This window comes from Procambarus clarkii, chromosome 57, assembly GCF_040958095.1.
Source record: "Procambarus clarkii isolate CNS0578487 chromosome 57, FALCON_Pclarkii_2.0, whole genome shotgun sequence".
Taxonomy (NCBI): Eukaryota; Metazoa; Arthropoda; class Malacostraca; order Decapoda; family Cambaridae; genus Procambarus; species Procambarus clarkii.
Window position 1 is genome coordinate 28,061,104 of NC_091206.1, and position 23,357 is coordinate 28,084,460.

The window sequence follows — 23,357 nt, forward strand, 5'->3', positions numbered from 1 at the left end:
CAAGAAGTCACCAAGGGGGAGGGGCGATTATAGCAACAACAAGTCACCACGGGGAGCGATTATAGCAACAAGAAGTCACCATGGGAGGAGGGGGGCGATTATAGCAACAACAAGTCATTACGTAGGGGGGGATTATAGCAACAACAAGTCGCCACGAGGGGGGGTAGCAATTATAGCAACAACAAGTCACCCCGAAGGGGTGGGGGGCGATTATAGCAACACAAAGTCATGGAGAAACTATAGGAATAACAGGACACTGGAGAGCAGAGAAAGATACCAGAATGCCAGGATTGAATATGTCAGGATGAGAAGAGAGGCAGAAAGACAATACGAAAATAACATCGCAAGCAAGGCAAAGACTCACCCTAAATTGCTGCATAGCCACATCAGGAGAAAAAAACAGTAAAGGAAGAGTTTTATGAAATTAAGGATAGGGTCAGAAGGATTCACTACAAACGACAAGGAAGTGTGTGAGGAACTGAATAAGAAGTTCCAAGAGGTCTTTACCTTAGAGCAAGGAGAAATCCCAGAAATAAGAGAGGGAATAGCTAACCAGGAACCACTGGAAGAGTTTGAGATTACCAGTGGGGAAGTAAGGAAGTGTAAATTAATTACACATCCAACACATCCACACAACACTTTGTCACATCCAACCTAGAGTTGGAAATGACAAAGGCTATAGGCCCAGATGGAATCTCCCCTTGGATACTAAAGGAAGGAGCAGAAGAATTGTGCCTCCCACTCTCCATAGTGTATAACAAATCACTGGCAACAGAGGAACTGCCAGAAATTTGGAAAGCAGCTAACGTAGTCCCGATATACAAAAAAGGGGGATAGACAGGAGGCACTGAACTACAGGCCAGTGTCCCTAACCTGCATACCATGCAAGCTGATGGAGAAGATTGTGCGAAGAAAGCTAGTGGAGCACCTGGAGCGAAAGAACTTTGTATCACAGCATCAACATGGATTCAGGCATGGCAGGTCCTGCCTCACAGGGTTACGTGAATTCTACGACCAGGCAAGAAAGAGAAGGGTGGGCAGACTGCATATTTTTGGATTGTCAGAAAGCCTTTGATACAGTGCCACACAAGAGGCTTGTGAAACAGCTGGAGATGCAGGCTGGAGTGAAAGGGAAGGTACTCTGTTGGATACAGGAGTACCTAAGCAACAGGAGACAACGAGTCAGTGTGAGGCTTCAGGTCTCAGATTGGCGAGACGTTACGAGTGGAGTCCCGCAGGGGTCAGTCCTTGGACCTATACTGTTTCTGATGTATGTAAATGATCTCCCAGAGGGTATAGAATCGTTTCTCTCAATGTTTGCCGATGATGTAAAAATTATGAGGAGGATTGAAACTGAGGACGATAGTAGGAGGCTACAAGATGACCTAGACAGACTGAGTGAATGGTCTAACAAATGGCTGTTGAAGTTCAACCCGAGTAAATGCAAAGTAATGAAACTAGGCAGTGGAAATAGGAGGCCAGACACAGGAATACAGAATAGGAGGGGAAGTACTTAATGAAACGAACAGAGAGAAAGATCTAGGAGTTGATATCACACCAAACCTGTCTCCTGAAGCCCACATAAAAAGAATAACGTCTGCGGCATATGCGAGGCTGGCTAACATCGGAACAGCGTTCAGGAACCTGTGTAAGGAATCATTCAGAATCTTGTACACCACATATGTAAGACTAATCCTGGAGTATGCGGCCCCAGCATGGAGCCCGTACCTTGTCAAGCACAAGAAGAAGCTGGGAAAAAGTCCAAAGGTATGCCACTAGACTAGTCCCAGAACTAAGAGGCATGAGTTACGAGGAAAGGCTGCGGGAAATGCACCTTACGACACTGGAAGACAGAAGAGTAAGGGGAGACATGATCACAATCTACAAAATCCTCAGAGGAATCGACTGGGTAAACAAGGATAAACTATTCAACACTGGTGGGACGCGAACAAGGGGACACAGGTGGAAGCTGAGTACCCATATGAGCCACATAGACGTTAGAAGGAACTTTTTCAGTGTCAGAGTAGTTAACGGATGGAATGCATTAGGCAGTGATGTGGTGGAGGCTGACTCAATACACAGTTTCAAATGTAGATATGATAGAGCCCAGTAGGCTCAGGAATCTGTACACCAGTTGATTGACAGTTGAGAGGTGGGACCAAAGAGCCAAAGCTCAACCCCCCTCAAACTCAATAGGTGAGTACAGGGGGAGCAATTATAGCAACAACAAGTCACCACGGAGGGAGGGGGGGGCGATTATAGCAATAAGAAGTCACCAAGGGGGAGGGGGCGATTATAGCAACAACAAGTCACCACGGAGGGAGGGGGGGGCGATTATAGCAACAACAAGTCACCACGGGGGGCGATTATAGCAACAACAAGTCACCACGGGGGGCGATTATAGCAACAAGAAGTCACCATGGGAGGAGGGGGGGCGATTATAGCAACAACAAGTCATTACGTGGGGGGGGGGGATTATAGCAACAACAAGTCACCACGATGGGGGGGTAGCAATTATAGCAACAAGTCACCCCGGAGGGGTGGGGGGCGATTATAGGAACACAAAGTCACCACGGGGGGAGATAATAGTAACAACAAGTCACCACTGGGGGGGAGCAATTATAGGAACAACAAGTCACCACTAGGGGGGGCGATTACAGCAACAACAAGTCACCACGGGGAAGGGGCGATTATAGCAACAACAAGTCACCACGGGGGGGGGGATTATTGCAAAAACAATTCACCACAGGGGGGACGATTATAGCAACAGCAAGTCACCACGGGGGGGGGGGCGGGATTATAGCAACAACAAGTCACCAAAGGGGGGATTATAGCAACAACAATTTCCACGGGAGGGGGTGGTTATAACAACAACAAGTCACCACAAGGGGGGCGATTATAGCAACAACACGTCACCACGGGTGGGGTGGGGGGCTATTATAGCAACAAGAAGTCACCACAGGGGGGGCCACCTATAGCAACAACTAGTCCCCATCGGGTGGGGTGGGGTGATTATAGCAACAACAAGTCACCACGGGGGGGGGGGCGGCGGATTATAGCAACAACACGTCACCACTGGAGGGGGGACGATTATAGCAACAACAAGTTACCACGGGGGTGAGCGATTATAGCAACAACAAGTCACCACGGAGGGGGGGGGCGATTAAAGCAACAACAAGTCACCATTGGGGGCGATTATAGCAACAACAAGTCAACACGGAGGGGGGGGCGATTAAAGCAACAACAAGTCACCATTGGGGGCGATTATAGCAACAACAAGTCAACACTGGGTGCGATTATAGCAAAAACAAGTCACCACGGGGCGATGGCGATTATAGCAACATCATGTTGCCAAAAGGGAGGGATTATAGCAACTACAACTCAGAACGGGGGGAGCAATTATAGCAGCAACAAGTCTCCATTGGGGGAGCGATAATAGCAACAACAAGTCAACACAGGTGGGGGCGATTATAGAAGCAATAAGTCACCACGGGGTGGGGGGATTATAGCAACAACAAGTCACCACGGGGGAGGGGCGATTATAGCAACAAGAAGTCACCATGGGAGGAGGGGGGCGATTATAGCAACAACAAGTCATTACGTAGGGGGGGATTATAGCAACAACAAGTCGCCACGAGGGGGGGTAGCAATTATAGCAACAACAAGTCACCCCGAAGGGGTGGGGGGCGATTATAGCAACACAAAGTCATGGAGAAACTATAGGAATAACAGGACACTGGAGAGCAGAGAAAGATACCAGAATGCCAGGATTGAATATGTCAGGATGAGAAGAGAGGCAGAAAGACAATACGAAAATAACATCGCAAGCAAGGCAAAGACTCACCCTAAATTGCTGCATAGCCACATCAGGAGAAAAAAACAGTAAAGGAAGAGTTTTATGAAATTAAGGATAGGGTCAGAAGGATTCACTACAAACGACAAGGAAGTGTGTGAGGAACTGAATAAGAAGTTCCAAGAGGTCTTTACCTTAGAGCAAGGAGAAATCCCAGAAATAAGAGAGGGAATAGCTAACCAGGAACCACTGGAAGAGTTTGAGATTACCAGTGGGGAAGTAAGGAAGTGTAAATTAATTACACATCCAACACATCCACACAACACTTTGTCACATCCAACCTAGAGTTGGAAATGACAAAGGCTATAGGCCCAGATGGAATCTCCCCTTGGATACTAAAGGAAGGAGCAGAAGAATTGTGCCTCCCACTCTCCATAGTGTATAACAAATCACTGGCAACAGAGGAACTGCCAGAAATTTGGAAAGCAGCTAACGTAGTCCCGATATACAAAAAAGGGGGATAGACAGGAGGCACTGAACTACAGGCCAGTGTCCCTAACCTGCATACCATGCAAGCTGATGGAGAAGATTGTGCGAAGAAAGCTAGTGGAGCACCTGGAGTGAAAGAACTTTGTATCACAGCATCAACATGGATTCAGGCATGGCAGGTCCTGCCTCACAGGGTTACGTGAATTCTACGACCAGGCAAGAAAGAGAAGGGTGGGCAGACTGCATATTTTTGGATTGTCAGAAAGCCTTTGATACAGTGCCACACAAGAGGCTTGTGAAACAGCTGGAGATGCAGGCTGGAGTGAAAGGGAAGGTACTCTGTTGGATACAGGAGTACCTAAGCAACAGGAGACAACGAGTCAGTGTGAGGCTTCAGGTCTCAGATTGGCGAGACGTTACGAGTGGAGTCCCGCAGGGGTCAGTCCTTGGACCTATACTGTTTCTGATGTATGTAAATGATCTCCCAGAGGGTATAGAATCGTTTCTCTCAATGTTTGCCGATGATGTAAAAATTATGAGGAGGATTGAAACTGAGGACGATAGTAGGAGGCTACAAGATGACCTAGACAGACTGAGTGAATGGTCTAACAAATGGCTGTTGAAGTTCAACCCGAGTAAATGCAAAGTAATGAAACTAGGCAGTGGAAATAGGAGGCCAGACACAGGAATACAGAATAGGAGGGGAAGTACTTAATGAAACGAACAGAGAGAAAGATCTAGGAGTTGATATCACACCAAACCTGTCTCCTGAAGCCCACATAAAAAGAATAACGTCTGCGGCATATGCGAGGCTGGCTAACATCGGAACAGCGTTCAGGAACCTGTGTAAGGAATCATTCAGAATCTTGTACACCACATATGTAAGACTAATCCTGGAGTATGCGGCCCCAGCATGGAGCCCGTACCTTGTCAAGCACAAGAAGAAGCTGGGAAAAAGTCCAAAGGTATGCCACTAGACTAGTCCCAGAACTAAGAGGCATGAGTTACGAGGAAAGGCTGCGGGAAATGCACCTTACGACACTGGAAGACAGAAGAGTAAGGGGAGACATGATCACAATCTACAAAATCCTCAGAGGAATCGACTGGGTAAACAAGGATAAACTATTCAACACTGGTGGGACGCGAACAAGGGGACACAGGTGGAAGCTGAGTACCCATATGAGCCACATAGACGTTAGAAGGAACTTTTTCAGTGTCAGAGTAGTTAACGGATGGAATGCATTAGGCAGTGATGTGGTGGAGGCTGACTCAATACACAGTTTCAAATGTAGATATGATAGAGCCCAGTAGGCTCAGGAATCTGTACACCAGTTGATTGACAGTTGAGAGGTGGGACCAAAGAGCCAAAGCTCAACCCCCCTCAAACTCAATAGGTGAGTACAGGGGGAGCAATTATAGCAACAACAAGTCACCACGGAGGGAGGGGGGGGGGCGATTATAGCAATAAGAAGTCACCAAGGGGGAGGGGGCGATTATAGCAACAACAAGTCACCACGGAGGGAGGGGGGGCGATTATAGCAACAACAAGTCACCACGGGGGGCGATTATAGCAACAACAAGTCACCACGGGGGGCGATTATAGCAACAAGAAGTCACCATGGGAGGAGGGGGGGCGATTATAGCAACAACAAGTCATTACGTGGGGGGGGGATTATAGCAACAACAAGTCACCACGATGGGGGGGTAGCAATTATAGCAACAAGTCACCCCGGAGGGGTGGGGGGCGATTATAGGAACACAAAGTCACCACGGGGGGAGATAATAGTAACAACAAGTCACCACTGGGGGGGAGCAATTATAGGAACAACAAGTCACCACTAGGGGGGGCGATTACAGCAACAACAAGTCACCACGGGGAAGGGGCGATTATAGCAACAACAAGTCACCACGGGGGGGGGGATTATTGCAAAAACAAGTCACCACAGGGGGGACGATTATAGCAACAGCAAGTCACCACGGGGGGGGGCGGGATTATAGCAACAACAAGTCACCAAAGGGGGGATTATAGCAACAACAATTTCCACGGGAGGGGGTGGTTATAACAACAACAAGTCACCACAAGGGGGGCGATTATAGCAACAACACGTCACCACGGGTGGGGTGGGGGGGCTATTATAGCAACAAGAAGTCACCACAGGGGGGGCCACCTATAGCAACAACTAGTCCCCATCGGGTGGGGTGGGGTGATTATAGCAACAACAAGTCACCACGGGGGGGGGGGCGGATTATAGCAACAACACGTCACCACTGGAGGGGGACGATTATAGCAACAACAAGTCACCACGGGGGTGAGCGATTATAGCAACAACAAGTCACCACGGAGGGGGGGGGGCGATTAAAGCAACAACAAGTCACCATTGGGGGCGATTATAGCAACAACAAGTCAACACGGAGGGGGGGGCGATTAAAGCAACAACAAGTCACCATTGGGGGCGATTATAGCAACAACAAGTCAACACTGGGTGCGATTATAGCAAAAACAAGTCACCACGGGGCGATGGCGATTATAGCAACATCATGTTGCCAAAAGGGAGGGATTATAGCAACTACAACTCAGAACGGGGGGAGCAATTATAGCAGCAACAAGTCTCCATTGGGGGAGCGATAATAGCAACAACAAGTCAACACAGGTGGGGGCGATTATAGAAGCAATAAGTCACCACGGGGTGGGGGGATTATAGCAACAACAAGTCACCACGGGGGAGGGGCGATTATAGCAATAACAAGTCACCACTTTGGGCGATTATAGCAACAAAAATTCACCATGGGAGGGGGCGATTATAGCAACAACAAGTCATTACGTGGGGGGGGGGGGGGATTATAGCAACACGTCACCCCGGATGGGGGGGGGGAGATAATAGTAACAACAAGTCACCACTGGGGGGGGGGAGCAATTATAGGAACAACAAGTCACCCTGGGAGGGGGCGATTTTAGGAACAAAAAGTCACCACAAAGGGGGTGATTATAGCAACAACAAGTCACCACAGGGAAGGGGCGATTATAGCAACAACAAGTCACCACGGGGGGGAGGATTATTGCAAAACAAATCACCACAGGGGGGACGATTATAGCAACAGCAAGTCAACACGGGAAGGGGGGGGGGAAATTATAGGAACAACAAGTCACCACGAGGGGGGGCGATTATATCAACAATTCACACGGGGGGAGCGATTATAGCAACAACAAGTCACCACTGGGGGGGGGGGCGATTATAGCAACAACAAATCACCACGTGTGGGGGGGGGGCAATTATAGCAGCAATAAGTCACCACGGGGTGAGGGGATTATAGCAACAACAAGTGATCACGGGGGGGGGGGCGATTATAGCAACATGAAGTCACCACTGGGGGGCGATTAGAGCAACAACAAATGAACACGGGTGGGGGGGGGGGGCGATTATAGAAGCAATAAGTCAATACGTGGGGGTGGGGTGGATTATAGCAACAATTCACCACGGGGCGAGTATAGCAACAACAAGTCACCACGGGGGGGGGGGGGGGGGAGGAGCAATTATAGGAACAACAAGTCACCACTGGGGGGGGGCGATTATAGGAAGAAAAAGTCACCACAAGGGGGCGATTATAGCAACAACAAGCCACCACGGGGGAGGGGCGATAAAACCACAACTCACCACGGGGGGGGGGGGAGATTATTGCAAAAACAAGTCACCACGGGGGGGAGGGCGATTATAGCAACAAGTCACCACCTTGGGGGGATTATAGCAACAACAACTCACCACGGGGGGAACAATTATAGCAACAACAAGTGACCTCAGGGGGATTATAGCAACAAGAACTCACCACGGGAGGGGGGGTGTGGGAACCGACCTGTGAGATTTATATTTATTTAATTTATATGAATTTATATTTTCGTTAATTTATATACTTCGATAGCAATTTGTATAATGATAAGTGGACTGTATTTCTGCAATAATCTCTTAATCTCACAAATCGATCCTCTACACATTAGGGGGGGTTTATTAAATTAATATATATGCACCCAATCAAACTACAGAATTAACTACATACATTGAAGAGGTTCCTTATCTTATAGTACAGCAGGCTAGTCCACCAGGTATAACTAGGGTGTAGACACCAAATTATCCTCTTTGAGGTAGCTTCCATCACCCAGTAACTGGTGCACAAAGTCTTGCTTCCTCGTCTTGACCTGTCAAAAGGGCGCTAGCTGTAAAGCCAGATACCTATATATGACAAGCTATATCAGAGAAAACTGTACATGGAACATTGAAGACCTGGCTTAATTACCTTTAGTTTGAGGCTTCCACGTGCTCTAACCGGGTCACCCTATATAATGACATTAATGGCCATAAATGAAGATACATGGGTTTCGGAAAGAACACTTAACTTGATTTGTAGACAGCGTGTTGATAATGGTACACTTCTGGTTTCCATAACACTACGTCCAAGTAAAATTAACAGGAGCCGAATTTGCTCCCGTGTGAGCCTCTGGTCTCAATATAAACAATGGCTGTTTAACACTCCATACTATTGACGTTACTGGCCGACATTGTCCAGATATGATAGGAGCCAAATTTGCTCCACACGTCTCGGAGGTGACACAACAATGGCTGCCTCCTTCCTCACTCTGACGCCTGGCTTACATTGTCCACATGTCAGAAAGTGATAGAAGGGTTACATTTACTCTACTTTAATATTGATAATTAAGTTAATTTATATAAGATGTTTTTATGATGGTAAAGTCCAAAGACTAATGTATTTAAGAATAATTCCCACCATAATAGGTGGAGAATATAATAGTATGTGGTGATGATATCCCGTTTTCTTTAGACGGTAATTCCACTACAAGTTACGTTTTCTATGGGTAACTTGTTTATAATACAGCTATTATCTGTATGATTATTAAATGGTGTCGGATTTTCCGACATAATTCCCCAGGGGGCTGCTCACGGGTCGAAGTCCTATTTAGAACAGACGAACACCGATACTCCTCCTTCGAATTATTAGATTAATTTGATGTTAGTAGTTAGTAATCACACATTTGTGCGTCTGTTCGTACAGGACGGATGTCCCGTACTAGAGTTGTAGGGGTTAGAAGTCTAATGCGATTTCATTTCCCTGTCAACTCTTGAAAGGCTAATATTCAAGCCTAATTACATATTATTTAACCCAGAAGACTGAATGTGATCAAGTACTACAGTCAAGTATGATTCAGGGACTGCAGTGAGATCAGTGACATTAGATATAACTTGAAGTTTGTTCAGGTAACTAGTCACTGATATATAAACACTGAGGCCCATGGAATACATCTTGATTAAATAATAAATGTATCAAATCAGTCATCAGATTTATTGGGGTTTAATTTAGTTAATTGATTCAGAAGATTGAATAGCTCATCATTAAAGTAAAGTATGGTTCTGAGACTGCAGTGGGTTCAGTGACATTGGTCGCAGTGACTTGTAGCTGTTTTAGGCTACTGTTCACTGATTTGCCACTGAGGCCTCATGAACTCATCTTCAGCTTTAAATGATGATACTAACATCAACCTCTGATGCTATAGTCAGTTGTAATCTCCTTAGTATAATGCTACTGGAGAAATATAATCAGCTGACAAATTTAGATTTCTATTGGTATTGTTTATCTGCAGGCATAGGTCTCCTCAGGCTTGATACTGGGCCTGAGAGTAATTTACCTCCTGCAGAGTTTAACATGGTTATACCCTGATATTTAGTAGGGCTACCGATGAATCGATGGCAATAGTCTGTCCCTACAAGGAGACCGAAGTCAGTGAGGTGATCAGACTTAATATTATCTGCCAATTTTATTACTCTATTTCTCAGGAATTTGGCTGTTGCTCTCAGACCTTGAACTTGTAGGTCTACTGGTATTTTGTCCACCACAATGGCTTGTACTCGACAGACGTACCTGCCTAAGCGTACTGATGGTTGTACCACCTGGTAGACTTGAGGTCCTGCATCTGTTACAAACCCTGAGATATTGAATGACATCTGGGCTACAGGCCTTAATTGTAATTCATCTGCCAGCTTTTTAGTGATATATGTTCTCTGGGATCCTTGGTCAAACAACCCACGGTTATGGACCTTGGCCCTCTTATTCAGGATGGTAATTTGGGCAGTAGGCAAAGTCGTATTACCTTTAGACTTTGCCGATTGGACACTCTTCGTTTGTTGCACCTTGCAGTACTGTACTGAGGTGGGAATGCTATCTTCCACCTTGGGGTTTGGAGACGTTGTTTTGGTGTCTCTGCACAATGCTGCATGGTGCTGACCTTTGTTACACCTATTACAGGTGTATAATTGGGTATCACAGTCGTTGATGTTATGTTTCCTGAGGCACCTCGTGCAATGTTGCAAATCTTTGAGTCGCTCAACACGGGCGTCACTATCAGGATAATTAGAGCAGTGGTACATTGAATGTTTCTCATTGCAGAACAAACATGTTCCATAGCTTCCAGTACCCTTTGGTGTCACGTTCTTGGATGACACAGTAACTATAGGCTTGGAGGGTCCCACTGCATATACGCCCACACTGTTACTGTTCCACTTTGGTGTTGAATTATATTGTCTAGATTGATTTGGAGTACCTTTGGTACTCTGTGGTTTACTATTATTGGTTTCTGAGGGTTTACTTGGTGGTTTTAATTTGTCATGTGTTCGTAATTGATGAACTACTGACTTTAAACCTTCAGATATTTCATTCATGGATAAGATGCTTTTATTGTAATGAGCACTCATTTGTCTCAATATGTCCCTAGGTATTTTCTCCTGGACAATTATTTTCAAGACCCACTCAGCCCCGTTTGTATCTGCTGTCAGGCTGAGGGCATTGATCAATGATTCTATCTCCAGCTTGAAAACTTGGAGTGAATCAGCTGAAGCCTCCGGTGGGGGTAAATGCAACATCTCATGAACTAAATGTGATGTTCTTACTTCTGGATCAGCATAATTATCCTTGAGGAGTTTTACTGCCAGATCATAGCCGTCATTAGTTAATCTCAGATGGGATACTACTGTTTTAGCCTCACCTGATAATTGGCCTTGCAAATAAGAGAATTTACTACTCTTTGGTAAAGATTGTTTTGAGTCTACAAGGTCAACGAATTTGTTCCAAAATTCGTCCCAATCTTCCTCATCTTTTCCTGAGAAAGTGGGTAAATTAATTGGAGGGAGTCGAGCTTCTGCTTGACTCGTATTAGATGCAACTGTTGTTGTTGTTGCTGTTGCCTTGTTCTGGGCAATTAATTTGACATAAGGCTGTAACGTGGCCTGAGTGTGATCTTCATAACTCGCTAGATCAACCATAATGTCGTCTATTTCTGTTTCTGATAAATTGGTGTTAGCAAGTTCAGCCACATATGTTGCTATTTGACATTTGATTTGCTCAAATTTACCTGCAGCTGCTTGATAATAGCTTTCCAGGTCAGCATAATCAACTTGAGATTGTTGTGACAAATCTTCACATTTCTTGATCTGTCTTGTTAAGTGGCCTTTAAGACCTGCAAGGGTTCTTTTCATTCTCCCTGTATTATCCATACTGGCTAGTTGGTGAAGCCTTGTGGGGCTTGTACTTGGGCTGCTCATAATACTGAACAAACACTAATGGTAGCCTAGGGTAAAATGCACTCACTAGGCAATAATCCTACCTCTACTAGAGGTTAGCACTTAAAATTAATACACATTATATATATACAATCATACACACTAATGATTTGAGTGATAAACCAGTGTCACTGGAAGTACCTTTAGGTTAGCTCTTCTATATCACCCTAGGATGGAAGAGACACTAATTAATCACTCAAAGGTGTAATGATCATAAGTAAATTATTATATATACAACTCAATTCGAGTTGATAAAAATTACACCCAAAATAGGGTCTGCACCATTCATTAATGGTGTTAAGTTGTTTAATATAGTACAACTGACTATGGTAATAATGGGACTAGGATGAGCAATAATAGTTTAACTAGTCAATGTTTAATATCCTACCCTGTTGTGGGTTGGCAATTAGTAAATATTATACTGTGATCACTAGTGCAATATATATTAAATAATTCTCTATTTTGGAGAAATAATATACACAATTATTGATAATAGCCTCTTAATTGCCTCTATGAAACTTCTAATATTATCTAGAAGTATTAAATATTATTAGTGACCTCGCGAAATAAAGTCCACAAAATTCGTAGATAATCTCTCGCGAAATGTAACACCACGAAAACCGTGAACAATCTTGCGAGGACACAGCCACTAATTTGGCTGGCTTCTATATTAGCGCTGTCATTTCACGAAATAACACGCCACCAAATATCTGTGGGTGTGCATGAAACCGCTGACGAAGCTGAACTGGGCTGAGGGAGGCTCCTGAGCTCCCTCGAGGCTACGCTGCCGTCTTGACTGCTGGCTTTGTTTAAATCACACTGCACTAGTATATTTAATGAATCCACTGGTTAACTGGTTCATCCGGTACTAAGATGACCAAATGTGGGTTCAAAGGATCAAATAATCCGTCATCCGGTTCGAAGATGACCAAATAATGTGGGAACCGACCTGTGAGATTTATATTTATTTAATTTATATGAATTTATATTTTCGTTAATTTATATACTTCGATAGCAATTTGTATAATGATAAGTGGACTGTATTTCTGCAATAATCTCTTAATCTCACAAATCGATCCTCTACACATTAGGGGGGGTTTATTAAATTAATATATATGCACCCAATCAAACTACAGAATTAACTACATACATTGAAGAGGTTCCTTATCTTATAGTACAGCAGGCTAGTCCACCAGGTATAACTAGGGTGTAGACACCAAATTATCCTCTTTGAGGTAGCTTCCATCACCCAGTAACTGGTGCACAAAGTCTTGCTTCCTCGTCTTGACCTGTCAAAAGGGCGCTAGCTGTAAAGCCAGATACCTATATATGACAAGCTATATCAGAGAAAACTGTACATGGAACATTGAAGACCTGGCTTAATTACCTTTAGTTTGAGGCTTCCACGTGCTCTAACCGGGTCACCCTATATAATGACATTAATGGCAATAAATGAAGATACATGGGTTTCGGAAATAACACTTAACTTGATTTGTAGACAGCGTGTTAATAATGGTACACTTCTGGTTTCCATAACACTACGTCCAAGTAAAATTAACAGGAGCCGAATTTGCTCCCGTGTGAGCCTCTGGTCTCAATATAAACAATGGCTGTTTAACACTCCATACTATTGACGTTACTGGCCGACATTGTCCAGATATGATAGGAGCCAAATTTGCTCCACACGTCTCGGAGGTGACACAACAATGGCTGCCTCCTTCCTCACTCTGACGCCTGGCTTACATTGTCCACATGTCAGAAAGTGATAGAAGGGTTACATTTACTCTACTTTAATATTGATAATTAAGTTAATTTATATAAGATGTTTTTATGATGGTAAAGTCCAAAGACTAATGTATTTAAGAATAATTCCCACCATAATAGGTGGAGAATATAATAGTATGTGGTGATGATATCCCATTTTCTTTAGACGGTAATTCCACTACAAGTTACGTTTTCTATGGGTAACTTGTTTATAATACAGCTATTATCTGTATGATTATTAAATGGTGTCGGATTTTCCGACATAATTCCCCAGGGGGCTGCTCACGGGTCGAAGTCCTATTTAGAACAGACGAACACCGATACTCCTCCTTCGAATTATTAGATTAATTTGATGTTAGTAGTTAGTAATCACACATTTGTGCGTCTGTTCGTACAGGACGGATGTCCCGTACTAGAGTTGTAGGGGTTAGAAGTCTAATGCGATTTCATTTCCCTGTCAACTCTTGAAAGGCTAATATTCAAGCCTAATTACATATTATTTAACCCAGAAGACTGAATGTGATCAAGTACTACAGTCAAGTATGATTCAGGGACTGCAGTGAGATCAGTGACATTAGATATAACTTGAAGTTTGTTCAGGTAACTAGTCACTGATATATAAACACTGAGGCCCATGGAATACATCTTGATTAAATAATAAATGTATCAAATCAGTCATCAGATTTATTGGGGTTTAATTTAGTTAATTGATTCAGAAGATTGAATAGCTCATCATTAAAGTAAAGTATGGTTCTGAGACTGCAGTGGGTTCAGTGACATTGGTCGCAGTGACTTGTAGCTGTTTTAGGCTACTGTTCACTGATTTGCCACTGAGGCCTCATGAACTCATCTTCAGCTTTAAATGATGATACTAACATCAACCTCTGATGCTATAGTCAGTTGTAATCTCCTTAGTATAATGCTACTGGAGAAATATAATCAGCTGACAAATTTAGATTTCTATTGGTATTGTTTATCTGCAGGCATAGGTCTCCTCAGGCTTGATACTGGGCCTGAGAGTAATTTACCTCCTGCAGAGTTTAACATGGTTATACCCTGATATTTAGTAGGGCTACCGATGAATCGATGGCAATAGTCTGTCCCTACAAGGAGACCGAAGTCAGTGAGGTGATCAGACTTAATATTATCTGCCAATTTTATTCCTCTATTTCTCAGGAATTTGGCTGTTGCTCTCAGACCTTGAACTTGTAGGTCTACTGGTATTTTGTCCACCACAATGGCTTGTACTCGACAGACGTACCTGCCTAAGCGTACTGATGGTTGTACCACCTGGTAGACTTGAGGTCCTGCATCTGTTACAAACCCTGAGATATTGAATGACATCTGGGCTACAGGCCTTAATTGTAATTCATCTGCCAGCTTTTTAGTGATATATGTTCTCTGGGATCCTTGGTCAAACAACCCACGGGTATGGACCTTGGCCCTCTTATTCAGGATGGTAATTTGGGCAGTAGGCAAAGTCGTATTACCTTTAGACTTTGCCGATTGGACACTCTTCGTTTGTTGCACCTTGCAGTACTGTACTGAGGTGGGAATGCTATCTTCCACCTTGGGGTTTGGAGACGTTGTTTTGGTGTCTCTGCACAATGCTGCATGGTGCTGACCTTTGTTACACCTATTACAGGTGTATAATTGGGTATCACAGTCGTTGATGTTATGTTTCCTGAGGCACCTCGTGCAATGTTGCAAATCTTTGAGTCGCTCAACACGGGCGTCACTATCAGGATAATTAGAGCAGTGGTACATTGAATGTTTCTCATTGCAGAACAAACATGTTCCATAGCTTCCAGTACCCTTTGGTGTCACGTTCTTGGATGACACAGTAACTATAGGCTTGGAGGGTCCCACTGCATATACGCCCACACTGTTACTGTTCCACTTTGGTGTTGAATTATATTGTCTAGATTGATTTGGAGTACCTTTGGTACTCTGTGGTTTACTATTATTGGTTTCTGAGGGTTTACTTGGTGGTTTTAATTTGTCATGTGTTCGTAATTGATGAACTACTGACTTTAAACCTTCAGATATTTCATTCATGGATAAGATGCTTTTATTGTAATGAGCACTCATTTGTCTCAATATGTCCCTAGGTATTTTCTCCTGGACAATTATTTTCAAGACCCACTCAGCCCCGTTTGTATCTGCTGTCAGGCTGAGGGCATTGATCAATGATTCTATCTCCAGCTTGAAAACTTGGAGTGAATCTGCTGAAGCCTCCGGTGGGGGTAAATGCAACATCTCATGAACTAAATGTGATGTTCTTACTTCTGGATCAGCATAATTATCCTTGAGGAGTTTTACTGCCAGATCATAGCCGTCATTAGTTAATCTCAGATGGGATACTACTGTTTTAAGCCTCACCTGATAATTGGCCTTGCAAATAAGAGAATTTACTACTCTTTGGTAAAGATTGTTTTGAGTCTACAAGGTCAACGAATTTGTTCCAAAATTCGTCCCAATCTTCCTCATATTTTCCTGTGAAAGTGGGTAAATTAATTGGAGGGAGTCGAGCTTCTGCTTGACTCGTATTAGATGCAACTGTTGTTGTTGTTGCTGTTGCCTTGTTCTGGGCAATTAATTTGACATAAGGCTGTAACGTGGCCTGAGTGTGATCTTCATAACTCGCTAGATCAACCATAATGTCGTCTATTTCTGTTTCTGATAAATTGGTGTTAGCAAGTTCAGCCACATATGTTGCTATTTGACATTTGATTTGCTCAAATTTACCTGCAGCTGCTTGATAATAGCTTTCCAGGTCAGCATAATCAACTTGAGATTGTTGTGACAAATCTTCACATTTCTTGATCTGTCTTGTTAAGTGGCCTTTAAGACCTGCAAGGGTTCTTTTCATTCTCCCTGTATTATCCATACTGGCTAGTTGGTGAAGCCTTGTGGGGCTTGTACTTGGGCTGCTCATAATACTGAACAAACACTAATGGTAGCCTAGGGTAAAATGCACTCACTAGGCAATAATCCTACCTCTACTAGAGGTTAGCACTTAAAATTAATACACATTATATATATACAATCATACACACTAATGATTTGAGTGATAAACCAGTGTCACTGGAAGTACCTTTAGGTTAGCTCTTCTATATCACCCTAGGATGGAAGAGACACTAATTAATCACTCAAAGGTGTAATGATCATAAGTAAATTATTATATATACAACTCAATTCGAGTTGATAAAAATTACACCCAAAATAGGGTCTGCACCATTCATTAATGGTGTTAAGTTGTTTAATATAGTACAACTGACTATGGTAATAATGGGACTAGGATGAGCAATAATAGTTTAACTAGTCAATGTTTAATATCCTACCCTGTTGTGGGTTGGCAATTAGTAAATATTATACTGTGATCACTAGTGCAATATATATTAAATAATTCTCTATTTTGGAGAAATAATATACACAATTATTGATAATAGCCTCTTAATTGCCTCTATGAAACTTCTAATATTATCTAGAAGTATTAAATATTATTAGTGACCTCGCGAAATAAAGTCCACAAAATTCGTAGATAATCTCTCGCGAAATGTAACACCACGAAAACCGTGAACAATCTTGCGAGGACACAGCCACTAATTTGGCTGGCTTCTATATTAGCGCTGTCATTTCACGAAATAACACGCCACCAAATATCTGTGGGTGTGCATGAAACCGCTGACGAAGCTGAACTGGGCTGAGGGAGGCTCCTGAGCTCCCTCGAGGCTACGCTGCCGTCTTGACTGCTGGCTTTGTTTAAATCACACTGCACTAGTATATTTAATGAATCCACTGGTTAACTGGTTCATCCGGTACTAAGATGACCAAATGTGGGTTCAAAGGATCAAATAATCCGTCATCCGGTTCGAAGATGACCAAATAATGTGGGAACCGACCTGTGAGATTTATATTTATTTAATTTATATGAATTTATATTTTCGTTAATTTATATACTTCGATAGCAATTTGTATAATGATAAGTGGACTGTATTTCTGCAATAATCTCTTAATCTCACAAATCGATCCTCTACACATTAGGGGGGGGTTTATTAAATTAATATATATGCACCCAATCAAACTACAGAATTAACTACATACATTGAAGAGGTTCCTTATCTTATAGTACAGCAGGCTAGTCCACCAGGTATAACTAGGGTGTAGACACCAAATTATCCTCTTTGAGGTAGCTTCCATCACCCAGTAACTGGTGCACAAAGTCTTGCTTCCTCGTCTTGACCTGTCAAAAGGGCGCTAGCTGTAAAGCCAGATACCTATATATGACAAGCTATATCAGAGAAAACTGTACATGGAACATTGAAGACCTGGCTTAATTACCTTTAGTTTGAGGCTTCCACGTGCTCTAACCGGGTCACCCTATATAATGACATTAATGGCCATAAATGAAGATACATGGGTTTCGGAAAGAACACTTAACTTGATTTGTAGACAGCGTGTTGATAATGGTACACTTCTGGTTTCCATAACACTACGTCCAAGTAAAATTAACAGGAGCCGAATTTGCTCCCGTGTGAGCCTCTGGTCTCAATATAAACAATGGCTGTTTAACACTCCATACTATTGACGTTACTGGCCGACATTGTCCAGATATGATAGGAGCCAAATTTGCTCCACACGTCTCGGAGGTGACACAACAATGGCTGCCTCCTTCCTCACTCTGACGCCTGGCTTACATTGTCCACATGTCAGAAAGTGATAGAAGGGTTACATTTACTCTACTTTAATATTGATAATTAAGTTAATTTATATAAGATGTTTTTATGATGGTAAAGTCCAAAGACTAATGTATTTAAGAATAATTCCCACCATAATAGGTGGAGAATATAATAGTATGTGGTGATGATATCCCGTTTTCTTTAGACGGTAATTCCACTACAAGTTACGTTTTCTATGGGTAACTTGTTTATAATACAGCTATTATCTGTATGATTATTAAATGGTGTCGGATTTTCCGACAGGGGGTGGAGGACGATTTTAGCAACAACAATTCTCCATGGAGGGGGGGGGCGATTATAGCAACAAGAAGTCACCACGGGGGGGACGATTATAGCAACAACAAGTCACCAGGGAGGGGAGCGATTATAGCAACAACAAACCACCACGGGTGGAGGGGATTATAGTAACAACAAATCTTCACGGAGGGAGCGATTATAGCAACAACAAGTCACAACGGGGGGACGATTATAGCAGCAACAAGTCACCACGGGGAGGGGGGGATTAAAACAACAATAAGTCACCACGGGGGGGCGATTATAGCAACAATAAGTCACCATAATAATGTTTCAGGATGGCTTGATAATTGACCCGGATGGCTTGATAATGGTCCAGGACGGATTGATAATGGTCCAGGATGGCTTGATAATTGTCCAGGACTGCTTGATAATGGTCCAGGATTGCTTGATAATGGTCCAGGATGGCTTGATAATGGTCCAGGATGGCGGCTTGCTAATGGTCCAGGACGGCTTGATTATGGTCCAGGATGGCTTGATAATGGTCCAGGTTGGCTTGATAATGGTCCAGGATGGCTTGATAATGGTCCAGGACGGCATGATAATGGACCAGGATGACTTGATAATTGTTCAGGATGGCTTGATAATGGTCCAGGATGGCTTGATAATGGACCAGGATGACTTGATAATTGTTCAGGATGGCTTGATAATGGTCCAGGATGGCCTGATAATGGTCCAGGACGGCTTGATAATGTTCCAGGATGGCTTGGTAATGGCCCAGGTAGGCTTGATAATGGTCCAGGATGGCATGGTAATGGACCAGGATGGCTTGATAATGGTCCAGGACGGCTTGATAATGGCCCAGGATGGCTTGGTAATGGTCCAGGTCGGCTTGATAATGGTCCAGGATGGCATGGTAATGGACCAGGATGGCTTGATAGTGGTCCAGGACGGCTTGATAATGGTCCAGGATGGCATGGTAATGGACCAGGATGGCTTGATAATGGTCCAGGACGGCTTGATAATGGTCCAGGATGGCTTGGTAATGGTCCAGGTCGGCTTGATAATGGTCCAGGATGGCCTGATAATGGTCCAGGATGGCTTGATAATGGTCCAGGATGGCTTGATAATGGTCCAGGACGGCTTGATAATGGTCCAGGATGGCTTGGTAATGGTCCAGGTCGGCTTGATAATGGTCCAGGATGGCCTGATAATGGTCCAGGATGGCTTGATAATGGTCCAGGACGGCTTGATAATGGTCCAGGACGGACGGAAACGGTGTCGCCTCCTCATCTTCTGGAGTGTGGTTTAGTTCTCATATAATCGAGCAAAGTTATTGCGACTCATCGTCTGCATTCTCCCACTTACTTATAAACACTACTGTATATTTTTTAAAGTTATATAATAACTATGAAGATTCGTCTTCTGTTTGGCTGAAACATTTAATTACAATTTATTAACGCATAAATTAAATAACTATGAAAAATTTCTCTCAATTATTTGGGCTCAATAATGGGATGATAAAATTCATATGTTCGTCAGTACATTCCACGTCACCATTGAGAGTTAATAACTAAACTAAGGAAATTTACTCTCTTGTTAAATAACTATAGTGCATAGCCTTATAATGTTCAAAGTACTTTAAAAAACTAACCAATACGATCCAGGATGGATTTCACTTCAAATCACCTCATTCCCGAATTAAAGCAAATATTCCCGCACACCTGAACACAGATGGTGAAGGAGACGCCATATTGCAGCTGCGGAGGAGTAGGAACTTGTTAGACGTGAGGTGGCCTCCACGTTTAATTGTTTAGCTACTTGATGAACAACGTGGTGAACATTACCTTTTGACAGACTTTGTTTCCCAAGACATTTGCAGTTGTTTCCAGTTTCATTAGCTATGTAATAAGTAAAATTTGGACAATTTCTCATAATTACCTTATGATCCCAGTTGTGATGAATGTCTACTCCCAGAATTAAATAAATAAATTTTCTTTATAATCCAAATTACCTACATAACCCAGGGTTGTCCTGGCGACCCTTGCTAGTTGATGATACCACTTGAAACACACAACCATTCGTCTGCTGAACAGCAAAGCTGTCATAGTTTTAACTATCCAATGGACACAGCATTTATTAATTGAGTTAATTTAATAGTAATAAAAACACAAATAATTAACTAAATCTTAATACATACTCAATTCTGCTGTATCCACTATTTTTCTAACATTATAACCACCAACTGTGGCTTTATGTGGAATTACCTCTATAGAATACAGTCCATTAACTAACATTAAATATACAGTCCATTGGAAAGGGTGGAAAACCATTAACAAATTCAACACGTTAAGGCTGAACAACCATCAACAACGTCATGGCAGAAGTGGTCAAGTTCCGTCAACAACGTCATGGCAGAAGTGGTCAAGTACTGTCAACAACGTCATGGCAGAAGTGGTCAAGTACTGTCAACATCGTCATGGCAGAAGTGGTCAAGTACCGTCAACAACGTCAAGGCAGAAGTGGTCAAGTACTGTCAACATCGTCATGGCAGGAGTGGTCAAGTACCGTCAACAACGTCATGGCAGAAGTGGTCAAGTACTGTCAACATCGTCATGGCAGAAGTGGTCAAGTACCGTCAACAACGTCAAGGCAGAAGTGGTCAAGTACTGTCAACAACGTCATGGCAGAAGTGGTCAAGTACCGTCAACAACGTCAAGGCAGAAGTGGTCAAGTACTGGCAACAAAGGCGTTACAGCAGAAGTGAACTGCAGTCAACAAAAACATTACGGAAAAATTTAACTATCATAAAAGAGTTTCCAGGAACGGGTGAAGATCCTCACGTCTCGCTAATTAAAACAAATTGTATCTCATTTAATTTACTCTCAGCTAAATGCATATGTTTGACTTGATACATTCCTTTATGGTGAGGCGTCAATCTGGCTTTCCTCTGCCCTAAAACACGGGGGGGATTTTTCTTGGTGTTGGGTTTCAGATCTTTCAACCACGGGAGGGATAACGCGGCCATCAAAGTAATTTATTCACTAATTAAGCAAGAGTATTTTATTCCTGAATCAGTTAAATATAAATTCTAAATGTCTATACCACGGTAAATTGATATACACATCTCAGTGTATTTGTCGGAAAATCCGACACCATTTACTAATATTCATTACAATAGGCAGATAACATTGTTGCTGTTGTATATATAAATTAGCTCGTAGAAGACTTAGCGCAGTGGAATTTTAAGTCAATAGAAAATGAGATATCATTGCCACGTCGCTAGTAATTTCACCAGCTATTCTGCTGGGAATTATTCTTAATACAGCAGTCTTTGGACTGTTAACATCATAAAACCATTTCACTTGAATGAACTTAATTATTAGTACCAAAATAGAATAAATGTGACCTTTCTACCACTTACTGACATCTGGACAAAGCCAGGGGGTCAGTGGAGGAGGGCCAGTAGTCAGCCATTATTGTTAGACCAGAGTCGCAGGAGCAAAACAGCTCCAGCTAATTCTCCCTTAGACGAAGTGTTATGGAGAATAAATTAGTGCTTCTTCCATCATCGACACGCAGTCAGCATCTAAACAAGGGAAGTGTCTATCCGAAATCTTATCTAGTCATTCCTATCGAGTAATGTTAGGTAGATAGGACTATTTCCGGTTAGCACGAGGGGCCGCGACTTAACCCAGGTAATTATTCCTTGGTCCTTATCTTATAATATACCAATATTTCCTCTGATATAGCTGTCATATATATAGGATTACTGCTATTATTGCAAGTGCCATTTGACAGGAACAATTGAAGAGGAAGCAAGAATTAATCCTTGTAAACCAGTACATTGTGTTGATGCCAGCCTCAACCACGAGGATTATTTGGTGTCATCATACTTGTTTATACCTGGTGGACCAGGCCTGCCTGATAATAAGATAAGACTTCCCAGTGTTAATTACTAATATATGGAGTCTGATACTGTAATTTGATTGACTACACATATAAATTTAATATAAACCTCCCCTAATGTGTAATGAGATATCTGAGATTTTGCAGAAATACAGTCCGCTCCATCATACAATTGTTATCGAAATATACATATTAACGTAAAAATAAATTCCATATAAATCATATAAATTAAATAAATATATATCTCACAGGTCGATTCCCCACATTATATACACAGAAGTGGAATACTCTTCTTAGTGTATATATCCATCAACACAATAACAAAACAAACAAAACTTGTAACAAAGACAGCTTTGAAAAACATTGTTTCCATTGATAAATGTGTTTGCTTCGTATTGCTATTAGTTAAGATGCATATGAATAAATAGTGATATGGAAAAATAAGTTAGAGACGTAGTACGTACCCTGCGTGTTCTGGTACAACCTTCTGCAACGAAGTTAGCGGCATCAGTGAGAGCTGTTGACCATGAGGGTGAATTTGCTCAAATTTGCTCAAAACAGGTGTTGATGCATCTGCTATTACGTGGCCTGCATATGATTATGAGTAGAGAGGGGAGACGGAGCTAGTACGTCAGCAGAGATTGGAGATTGTGATACTACTTTAGTAGAGAGAGAAGACGGAGTTAGTACGTCAGCAGAGATTGGAGACTGTGATAATAATTCAGCAGAGAGGGGAGACGGAGTTAGTACGACAGCAGAGATTGGAGACTGTGATAATACTTCAGCAGAGAGGGGAGACGGAGTTAG

The 23,357-nt window shown here is 42.7% G+C and overlaps 1 protein-coding gene across 1 annotated transcript in view; it reads right to left on the reverse strand.

Moving 5' to 3' along the window:
* The window catches only part of LOC138353389 (uncharacterized), a 236,178-nt gene extending 213,130 nt beyond the window's left edge, over nucleotides 1-23,048 (reverse strand). The window contains exon 1 of the mRNA XM_069306394.1: nucleotides 23,015-23,048. The gene's annotated coding sequence lies outside the window, so the exon portion shown is untranslated. The remainder of the gene's footprint in view (nucleotides 1-23,014) is intronic.
* Nucleotides 23,049-23,357: the final 309 nt, after the last annotated feature.